Source organism: Ctenocephalides felis, unplaced genomic scaffold (assembly GCF_003426905.1).
Source record: "Ctenocephalides felis isolate EL2017-DRISC unplaced genomic scaffold, ASM342690v1 CF-g0.4_SCAFFOLD_00845, whole genome shotgun sequence".
Classification (NCBI taxonomy): domain Eukaryota; kingdom Metazoa; phylum Arthropoda; class Insecta; order Siphonaptera; family Pulicidae; genus Ctenocephalides; species Ctenocephalides felis.
This window is the reverse complement of record NW_020536999.1, coordinates 78,934,956-78,945,029: the sequence shown is the minus strand read 5'-3', so window position 1 is coordinate 78,945,029 and position 10,074 is coordinate 78,934,956.

The following is a 10,074-nucleotide window of genomic DNA, read 5'->3' as shown; positions in this document are numbered from 1 at the left end:
TAATGGATCTAGTGTCGCCGATCTTGCTTCTGAGAGAATGATTTTCTTTGATACACTTTGTGTCCTCTACATTAGTGCTGTCGATACTAATAAAATATAGGATATAGGGGTGTGCAGCGGGCATAACAGTTCGTTTATGTTTATTTTCTCACTTGCGTTGTTTAGGATTTAATATTCACTCACAATTGTCGTTGTCAATTTTTTGCATTGTATAACGTATTACAATTTGTTTTATTAATTTTTTAACGTGCTTTTAAGCATCTTTTAATTCTTTGTATTGTTGGAACTTTCGTATAATTCATATCTAATATTTACTCATCAGTATGAGGAAATAATGTTTTTGTATTTATTTACAAGGAGGTTTTAGTTATTATATCAAAATGAAACATATAGGAACAGATACAATCATTTAATTTTTAAAATTATTTGAAATATTATTTAGAATATTAGTACTTTGAAACCTGAGCGATCCAAGTATTCTAATTTATAATTTTGTATAGTGATCATAGAATAAGTGTTTTATAACGAACTGATGGAGCTGGTGGTTTGTCATACGATCCAAGGAGTTTTTAACTAGCAGAGTAATAATGTAATACTGATTTCCAGCCAATCAAGTATGATTTTAAGGCGCTTTGGTAAGTGATATTTATTTAAATGTCATGCTTATATATGGTACGATCACACTAAATTCAGTTTTTGTGAATAATACATAGATGCTAAATCTATGGCTATTAAAATGTTTTAATTATTTTTTGTTGCAATGTTTTTAATAAAATATAATTCATATATATTTATTGAATCTTTCTAACTTTATCTACCATTTTTTATGTCAATTTACTAGATGGTTATCCTGTGATGGTTACTTTTTTGTTAGTGATTAATTGTTCTAATGGTTTTATTGATAAATAATATCGGTAAAACATTTGGATTCGCTAATTTTGGCACCTTTTTTTTATATTGTACTAATTATCTGGTGAAAACTGTCATGATTTTCTTTCGAACGTGACTCAATAATGGCAAAATATTGAGTCAATAGGTAAATAGCTATAGCAATGTCCAATGACCAGAAAGTGTATGGGCGCAGTGCCATACAGAATCGGCTCCACCCTGGTATTTAAATAATTTATTCGCCATTTTATAGATATAAATGAAGTGAATGTGATAGCCTTGTTTTATCTGAGTTTATTTCTATTTTCTACTTCAATAGCTATTTTTCTAATTCAAATAGATGGTCCTGCAAATTTAAGGTTCTTCTAATTTCCGAATTGGAACATCTTCCAATCTGACCCTAAAATTCATATTTGATAGGTACGATTTTAATTTTAATTATATTCTCCTGATGAGCATAATTAATTAATTTTGGCTAATAGTGCCATAACTAATGCCCTCGTGCCATACTTTGTTAAAAGCTTATTGTACATATGTCAAGGAACAAAATTGTTAGAATAGTTAAAATTGCTGCGCCTCTTTGATTTTCATTTATATTAATTATGTTTTGATATGGCCAAAAAAAACTGAAATCAATTTTATTAACTTCCTGCAAAAAATAATATCTAAATCGTTGTCTATTATAATTTTTTTCAAACGTGTTGTTGTCGTCAAGCTTCTCATTCCACTTACATTTATTGTCGCAATATTTCTAATTTTGTCATCAGTCATTGTAGTGGTTTATTGAGTTACTAGATGTTTTATTTTTTTCAATTTGAAGACCGTTTTTATGCTCTGGATTTTCACCATATTCTTTGTTATATTTAACCGAGTTATCTATCATATTGTCATCTTCTTCTTCGAGAAAATCTATAAGAGTCGAATCAGTTTCCATGGATATTTTGTCAACAACTTCTTTAGTTATGACCTTCTGCTGTGTTTGGTGTTGTTATTTTAGTTCGTTTCACTTTAATTGGCGTCTTTACCATTTCTTTTATATTTTGTGCTCCTTCCTTATTTTTTTCTTTCATTTATTATTGTCATTTTCTTTTTTTTATATGTTTTAAAGTTTTCTTTACTATCATTTTTTCCCATTACTATCTTTTCGGTCTCTGTTTTCGTATTTTGTTCTTGAATTCTATGTTTTGTTGTGTATAAATTTTCCGTATGGTATCTAATCGGGTCTTTTTCTATCATAATCTTCATTCTTTGATCTATTTTGGAAGGCTCCGTGTAGTTGATTTTTAAGTGATTCTCAGCTCCACATTTGAAGCATTTTCTGGGTTGACCTTTAATTATAGTTGTGGTAATTTTTCCACTAATCTTAATTCTGCTTGGTAATCCTTTTTTTATTTCCATGAGTATTGTTCTATTGCAGTTAAACATGGAATTATTTCCTCACCGGCCCACATATCTTCCTGATATTTTAATATTTTTCCATATTCTGACAAAATATTATATATATATATATATATATATATATATATATATATATACTCTTCCGAGATTTCCCATTGAATATTAAATAACTTAAGGAGTTAGGGGTACTTGCAGGCACGAAAAAATGAGTGTTTTCAGTATATTTTTTTTTATTATACGATGTTTTTCTACAAAAATATTAATACAGCATTATTATACAATGTTTTGACTTGATGTAACAAAAATTTCAGAAAAAAAAATAGCTATTCCCAAAGTTATAGCTGTTTTTGTTGACCCTCTTTCGAAAAACGGTTCTGGCGGTGACCATCATAACTCCTTGGAGATTCATCTAAAATCAATCAAATTAAAAAAATAGTTTTATGAATAGTTAATCCCGGGCCGGATCGAAGGTTTTCTTTTTTTTGCAAAAATTAACAACATGGCAGCATCAGAAAGAAAAAATCTAGATTTTTGGGTAAAAAATCAACAGTTAATTGGTCACAAAAAATTCAAATTTTTGAAAAAATAAAAATCCTTCAATCAGGCACGAGTTTATTATGTATTCTAAAAGCTGTATGAATTTCATTAAAATCTACTGAGCTGTTTTTGAGTTACAGTAGTCACGGATTCAAAAAACATAGTTTTGAGAAAAACGCGTTCAAAGTTTTACATTGGATTTACGTACGGAAATACAAATTATTAATTTATTTACAACGAGTCATCTATTCCTGGGCCATATAACAGTTCTTCAGCCATTGTGGAAGTTACCAAAATTTCCATTTGGTGTTGCTTACGAAGCATTCTGCCCTCCCGTGTCGTCTCGTGGACGCGCTGATCTGCTACTTTCACACGTGCAGCATCCAATTTGTCAGCATACCAATGGGAATTATACCCACAATTAGGTCCTAGGGTACCCATAATCAATAGTAATGATTATGTATATGTATTCAGCAATTTGTACGGTAGTAGAACTAGTATTCACGGTTTTTAGGCATATTTTTTATACTAGTTGGTTGAAGCTCTTATTTTTTTCTGATTATGGATTCAATCTTGAACTACACATATTGAAAGTAAATTATCATTGCTGAGATCATTTTAAATCGGTTTAAAAGCTTTTAAAATATCAGGATGTGAGGGAGAATAATCTTGAGTATAAGTATCGAGCTCTCCACTTGCGTCAACGCGCTGGTAAGAGTCCAATAACTCAAAAAGTAATCATCGGATCTACTTGAAATTTCTAGAAAACATTTTCAAGATATTACACTTAATGAAAATGTAAAAAAATAAAAATCGATTTTTCAAAAATTTCAAGTACCCCTAACCCCTTAATCCACTGAGCCGGTTTACTTGGCTCACTTACTTCAATTTCGTAAATTTTATCATCTTCCGATTTAAATTTCAGATTTTTCGTATTTTTCTTTTATTTTCTTTACAATATCTTTCTTATTAAATTTCACGTTTAATATTTTATATTGCATTGAAATTATTTATTATTTCTTTTAGCCACATATGCACTTTTATTGGCAGAATGGGGCCTTCTACAATTTTAAAATTAAAAAGAAGCGTATTTAAACTTTTGAAACGCTCCATTATTATTTGCTCGAACAACAGGCTATGCCTGATGTACTTGCCGTGTTATTAAATATTTTATTCATTTATTTATTATACGCCATCGGCTATATGAGCCGCTCACTGCACACATCGATTAACTCCATAAAACAAAAAGTTGAGAAACGCGACGATGTAATGTATATTGTTTTTTAAAATTTCTCTGATAATATGAATTCAAATATATAATGTAGAATGCATAATTGCAGATATAGCTTTCATCTAACGGTGTATCCGTTGTAATAGCCAGAACTCCAACAGATTGTAGCGAAGAATTACGTATTCCAAAATTCACTCCAGCTCAAGTATTTTTTCACACCCGGGCGCTGCAAAATAGGAAATCCCCTGGCATCGATTTAATAACACCTAAAATGCTGAAAGAGCTGCCAAGAAAAGGACACGTTTTACTAACATACATTATCAACGCCATCTATAGACTGAAGTATTGGCCTACATTGCTTAAGCAATCGGAAATTATATTAATTATAAAACCAGGCAAAAATCCAGAATTACCAGATTCATACAGACCAATAAGTCTTTTGTCGACCATTGCCAAGCTATTTGAAAAAATGATTTTGTCAGATATCACGTCTAAATACGAGGTATTTCCTACACATCAGTTTGGATTTCATCCAATGCACTCAACGATCCAGCAGTGCCATCGTGTGGTTGACAAAATCTACAAATCGTTTGAGAAAGGAGAATACTTTTCTTATATTAATGGTTTGAAATTCTGTATCTTCATTATAGTCACATTTGAATTGTATGAGATAGGGTTTGGACCTTTCTAACTTTATCCAGCGCATTTTAAATCAATTTACTGGAAGCCCTGTGACGGTTACTTTTCTGTTAATGATAGACTGTTCTAAAGGTTTTGTTGACAAAAAATCTTGGTGAGTCATTTGGATTAGATGAAATGGCGCTTTCTTTTTACATGTTCTGATTATATGGTACCAATTGATTTTTTTTCGCACGTGACTCAATAATGGCAAAATCTGAGTCATTGGGCAAATAGCTGCGTCCACTTACCAAAAATTTCATTTCAATTGATTCAGCTTTGATTTTCGTGCTTTCAACAAGTTTCAATAAACTTAAGACGGTTTTAATATTTCTGTTTTGCACGACCAGAACAGATACAGCGTTACTGAAACGATTTACATTACAGTATGGAGTTAATCGAGATGGCTTCTGAAATAAATTACTTATTCAATGGCCAAAAAAATTTGCCATTTAACGGTGTTAATCTTTATTATTCCGGAAAGTTATTATAAATACAAAAAGTTATGATTATACCAAGTGCTTTGACATAAAATTTAAGATTATTCAAAAAGTGGAGTCGATGTGTGCACTGAGCGGCTCATATATAAATATCACTTACGTAATAGTCCACTAGGTGTTCACTCGTCAAATTCTCGAATCGAACTGACTGTTTGGGCTTGTTCTTCACATTGTCAAAATACATATGGTCTCCTAATCTACATGGGGCTCTGAATTCTCTGACACAGTCTAGACAGATAATAGCTGGCCCTCTGGGATTTCTGTTAACTTGTAGTTGCGGTTCGATTGCCTGCGGGTTTATGCCTGCATTATGTTGGGACTGTTCTTCTAATTCTGATTCCGGCTCACGATTCAAATTACGTTAATTAACTTTATTAAATTTTTTTGAAGATTCTGTGTCCGACTCATATATATTTTTACTATTTATCACATATATTATTATGATTGTATTCGATTTAAGTTGGTTATGAAGATTTTCTATTAGTTTTCAATTTTTAACATTTTTTCGTTATATATTTAAATATCATTCAAAATACACTTTTAAATAATTTTTGTTATAATTACAAATAATTATAATATATAATATTCTAAGCAAATTTGATACTAACTAATTAAAACACCATCTATATTACTTTCAACATACATATATTTCATAAACATCATTATGCAAAAATACAATTAACTGCATAATATTTTCCTAAAATTAAATATCACAATAGAAAAAAATATGTACAATATAAATAATTTATTACATTACATACATTATTCTAATTTCAATTATTTACACGTTTCAATATCTAACATTCCATATAGCTGTATCACATATTCCCATTCAATTATTATTACTTTATTTATTTATTTATTTATTATTTATTAATTTTACAAGCCGTCGGTATGATATTTAATATTATAATAAGGCTTAAGTCAATATTTTATAGGTTTAATTAATTATTAGCTATTTTATTACTTAATTTATTTACTATAAACCTATTTATATTTACTTAATTATATATTTTTTGTAAATATAACTAGTTTGTTTGTTACAAGTATTTTTAAAAATTTAATAAGTAATTTTAATAAGCTTTACAATATTAACAAATTTTAGGTTATTTTATGATATTTTAACAAATTTAAGTATCTTATATTATTGTAATTATTATTATTATTATTTATAATTTTTATTGTTATTGTTAAATATTTTTACATTTTTTTTTCTTTTACAAATTTTTAGGTATTTTGATGAAGGAAATATTTTGTTTCACAATTTTTAAGTGTTTTTAAATATAAGTTTTTGGTTTTTGGTTAACTAATTATTAAGTATTTTAACAATAACAGTCTTATGAAAATAATTAGAAAAAAAAATGTTTCTCAATTTTTTTTGTTTTTCAAATTATAAGTGTTTAATTAACTAATTATTAAGTATTTTAACAATATAACAATAACAGTCATATAAAACAGAAAAAAAAAAACAAAGAAAGAAATAATAATAATAATAATAGCAATTTAGAAGTATTTAGTTTAACGAACGAATTATGTTGTCACGAGCATAGTAGACATAGACATGGCTGGTAGGTGACATCAGTTAGTTTGGGCCCGTAGATTCGTAGGGATTTTTGCCATCGTCGATCCATCGATCTTGCTGCTGCCTGTAATAGAGAAATTTCTTCGAGCGGGAAAAGTCGCGTTAATGATTAGTTGAGATTTTTGCGAAAGTAATTTGAAAAATCGAAATTTAAAAACTCCAGGGGGCTATAAAAAGTTAAATCCTTTAATGCATTACTTAGTACTTTATGAAATTTCTTGTTATCAAGGGTACGAACACGTAACGGCTGTTTATTCATAAATTGTATACCCATACCGCAGATAGTATTAAAGGAACTGTGTAGTTTATAGGTCCTACTTTTAATTATTTTATGTCTCGTATTGTGCTTGGCATTTGACATCGAAGACAAATTAAAAGAGTCTGGATTATTTTTTATGAAATTAGAACAAATATACTCGGTACTGTTAAAATTTTTTGTTCGTTGAAGATATTACGGCATGATGTCTTGGAGGATAGTGAAAAAATTATTCGAATTGCTCTCTTTTGAAGTTTAAAAACTTTAATTAGTTCATTAGAGGAACCCCAAAATTGGATACCGTAAGCAATGTGTGAATAGAAATTTGCGTAATGAATAGAAAGTAAACTGGATATTCCAATTTTTGATTTAAGGGTTCGCAGGATAAAGCATGTACGCGTTAATTTGGAGCATAAATGGTTGGAAACGTGTTCAGACCAGTTGAGATTCTTATTGATATAAACTCCAAGAAATTTAGATACTGAAGATGAGTCAAATGAATAGTTATTAATTGTAAATGAGGAAATATCATTCGCTACGCGCGTTGCTGTACAGAAAGAGATAATTTGGGTTTTGTCGTTGTTTAAAAGAAGATTATTTATATTGAACCATTTCGAAACGGAATCCATGACACTGTTCAATTTCGTTACGAGGTCATCGTATGTTCTAGCTTTGATGGTTAGACAAGTGTCATCAGCGAACAAAATAAAGTCACAAAGATTTGAGCAATTAGGTAGGTCGTTAATGTAAAGAAGAAATAGGAGCGGTCCAAGAATTGATCCTTGTGGTACATCCATTTTCACGTTTAATTTCTTGTATATAACTTTTCCGCCGGTGCTATTGTCCAAATATACGTTCTGAGTTCTGTTTGTTAAATAAGATTTTAGTAATTTAAGCGAGCTAGAACGAAAACCATACATTTCTAACTTATCAATGAGAATATTGTGAGATATACTGTCGAACGCTTTGGAGAGATCGCAAAAGACGGCTACACAATAACTTCCATCTTCAAATGAGTTAATAACATTTTGGATGAGGCTAAAAACCGAGTGCGATGTAGAGTGTTTTTTCCGAAAACCATGTTGGTTGTGAAACAAAATATTGTATTTATTTAAGAAGCCAGAGATTCTAACGTGCAAAATTTTTTCAAACACCTTATCAAAAGAATTAAGAAGTGAAATAGGTCTGTAATTGCTCACAATATTTTTATCGCCTTTTTTATGAAGAGGGCGGATTTTGGAGTGCTTCAGGTGGTTTGGATAAACTCCCAGATCAAAGCATTTATTAATACATATTAATAGGTTATCAATGAAGAGAGACATAAAATTATTTTATCGTATTCAGAAGACAGCTCATTTAAAAGATCATAAAGGAGAGTATTAAATGTGGAACCATTTTGGTCTGGGGTCGGTAAACACAAATTAAACAAATATGACCATACTCAAGAGATACTTGGATAGCACAGTACTCTGTATCGATCTGAGGTAAAAATACAAACACCGGCATGAGAAAAATTTTGTCGACAGAAGTAGGACTGCAAACGAAAATCTTTTAGTTTGACCAACTGAAGTTCAGATTCTTTGAGCCAATGTTCAGCAAAGCACAAGACATCAAGATTATTGTTTTTTGTGATTATTTCAATTTTATTTAATTTATAATGAATGCTCGTATTTATCCGTTATATAAACATCACTTCTCATTTAAAACTTCGTTGCATCACATGGCTTCTGTTTCATTTCTAAAGTTCATTTCCTGAAAATTTTGGAGCATGTTTGTCGCCTTCGTCAATCTTGGGCAGTAATATTAACACAATCTGTTGCAGGCTGTAATGTTAGCAGAATTTATTATCATACACTTCTGTGTTTTAATACTTACATGGTTATTTTTCAATAGACTCAATAGTGCACCATCAATACAATTAACTTAATTAATAATAGTCATAACCAACTGGACGTTCATCATTCATAGTAGTCATTTGAATATTTGAATTTTACCACTGCGGTTTATTAGATTTAGTTGTTATTAGAGTTAGTTGTTGTTCGGAAAATGATAAATTTTGTTATAATGCCTGATTTGTATCGTGTAATAAAATAACTCTGTTCAATATATGAATTCCATTATTAAACATCAATAATGATCAATAACCTCACTTTACACTTTTGTGACATTACACATGCATGCTTTTGTGCTTATTTATCTATGTTACCAACCGTCATTCGAATCGCTCGTTGCATTCGATGCATTCGTTGCATTCGTTGCTCTATAGTATTTGGTCTAGACTCTAGCTAGACTCTCGACAGAACTCAAACTGTTTCTATGGTAAAACGTCAAAATATTTTTTTTATTAAATAATATAAAATTTCGGCTATAAATTGAGATTTTTGATATACCGTATGTCCGAAATGGGATTCATATGCACACCGTGAGCAAAACAAATTTTAAATCGGTTCAGTATTTTAGGCGTCCATCGCGGACGACAGCTGTGACACTAAATTTATATATATATATATATATATATATATATATATATATATATATATGTTGTTTTGCTAAGTAAGGTATATTCTAAATAATTTCTAGAGAATCAAAAATATTAATACTTTAAGTTTATAAGGATGTGTTGTTTGTATACAATGAGGTATTACAAAAACAAGAAACCCCATTAGTTTGTCTATATTTTGTCAATACAATCAAACTGGAAGTTTTATACACTTTCTATAGAAAATATGGTATAATCCAATCCAAGTCTTTTTTGGTCTTTCGACTTATTATGTTCCAAATTTTCAAGATTCTTTTTGGATTTTGGATTAACTTGGAACGGCCAGGTGGCAAACAGGTTTGTCTTATTTTAATTTTAAAAGTATTTTACAAAATAGTTATAACATTTTAAACTAATGCTAAAAAACTACCAACGGAAGAAAATACTTTTATTATGGATTTTCAAAGATTACCGTTTATCTCATGATAGCAAAGTCATAAGAATCAAGGTTGTAGCTGGTTATAT